Raw genomic sequence first — 1,833 nt, 5'->3', positions numbered from 1 at the left:
CTAATTTACTGATAAGTTAACTTAGGTTAAGAAATTATCTATGTTTGAGAGGCACCAGAGGCTCAAGCCTTAATCCTAGCAACTCTAAAGGCTAAGATCAGAGGCACTTCATTCAAAGCCAGACCAGGCAGATAAGTGTTATCACCAATTAAAAACCAAAACGCCAGAGGTGGAACTGTGGCTCAAGTGGTAAAGTGTGTTTTGAGTCCTGGGGACAGGGCCCCAGGATACTCTCTCTCTCTCTTTCTGTCTCTGTCTCTGTCTCTCTCTGTCTCTCTCATACACACACACACATACACACACACACACACAGAGAAAGTGCCCATGTTTATCTACAATTCTAGGAGTCCTAACTTACGAGTCTCTTTTCACGGATAAACATAAAACTATTGGCTAGGTGTCCAGCACTCTGGACGCAGTTCTCTGAGAATCCCAAGTTTGAGGCAAGCCTGGGCAAGAAATCTTAACAAAAGCAAAAAATTAAAACTACTAATAGAAACATAGAGCAAATTGGAGTGGGGAATGTGGGGGAGAATACTACAAAGTTAAATGTATAGGTGTGGGGTGGGGGGAGTCAGGGTGAGTGAAGAAAAAGGTAGTTTTAAAAAAAAGCTAAAGGAATGGGCCGGGGCAATTTACATAAACAATTTTTATAGTCTTAGCAGGTGTATATAGTCATCAGTCACTTTGAGTAAGAGAGATCCCGTGCCCACCACAGCAAAGGACGGTAGCCTTTTAATAGCAGGAAGGGTAATAGGAATCAGATTTCAGAGAAGACCACTGAAAGAACACAGATGGAAAGAATGGTTAGTTCGAAACCCCAAGTAAGAAAACGCAATTAAAAGTTGGCGGGAAGGGCTGCGTTCTCAAGGACACACAGCATTTACCATCCCTCAAGGGGGAGAATGGCTGGCACCTGTCCCGCCACAGGGGACAGAGGCGGGGGAGGTATTTCTAGCAATATAGACGTTGCCTCTTATTCCCCTCTGGTAGAGGGTTCTGCGGGTGGAAGAGTCAGGGGCTCCGCTGCCGGGAAGGCACCGGACACTTTAAAAAGATACACACAGAAAGGACAGCTCGGCCCTCGCCCAGGCGCACCTCCACGCCAACGGCCACGACCAGCCTTCCCAGGCTCGCCTCGCCTCTCGGCCCTGATTGGCGCCCAGTTTTGACGTCACACCAGGAAGCTCTCGCCTATTGGGCCAAACCAGACGTGGGGCGGGATGCGGAAGTAAAGGCCTTGGAAACAACCAAGAGCCGCCTCCAAGGAGGGCGGAGCGGGAGGGCCCGGGGGGCGGAGTTGCCGGCGAGGGGGCGGCTATGGCAGCTGCGCGGCTGCCACGGCGGCTGCCACGGAGCGCGCGCCCGGCTTTGAATGAGCGAGGTTGAGACGCAGCCCGCCGCCGTCGAGCGCGAGCTCGAGGAAGCGACTGGCGGCGCGTGCGCGCGCCTCGTGTGCGCGCGCCTCGTGTGCGCGCGCGCGTCCCGCGGCAGCTCGGAGCCTCCGCCGGGCGGGCGGGGAGGGGGAGGGGCAGGTGAGTCTGTGCACGTTGCTTGCGCCTCGCGCGTGGCTTTCCCCCCCCTTCCCTACCCCTTCCCCGACCTCAGCCTCAGGGATGACGCCGGCCTTTCCCCACCTCAGTCCTCCGCCTCCCACGGTCCACCTTCCTACCTGCCTTTTCATCCCTCTCACTGGGCCTTCCCTGAACAGCCGACCGCCGCTCTGGGGTACTGCTTCCGGGTCAGGGTGCCCTCTGGGGTCAGCGAGGCGCGACCCGGGGTGGCGCGGGGCCATTCGGCCCTCGCCACGCCAGGGGGCCGGGCTGGTGGGGC

This window comes from Dipodomys spectabilis, unplaced genomic scaffold (assembly GCF_019054845.1).
Source record: "Dipodomys spectabilis isolate Male_0828 unplaced genomic scaffold, ASM1905484v1 ptg000783l, whole genome shotgun sequence".
In the NCBI taxonomy this organism is placed as follows: Eukaryota; Metazoa; Chordata; class Mammalia; order Rodentia; family Heteromyidae; genus Dipodomys; species Dipodomys spectabilis.
Note: the sequence above shows the minus strand (reverse complement) of the source record.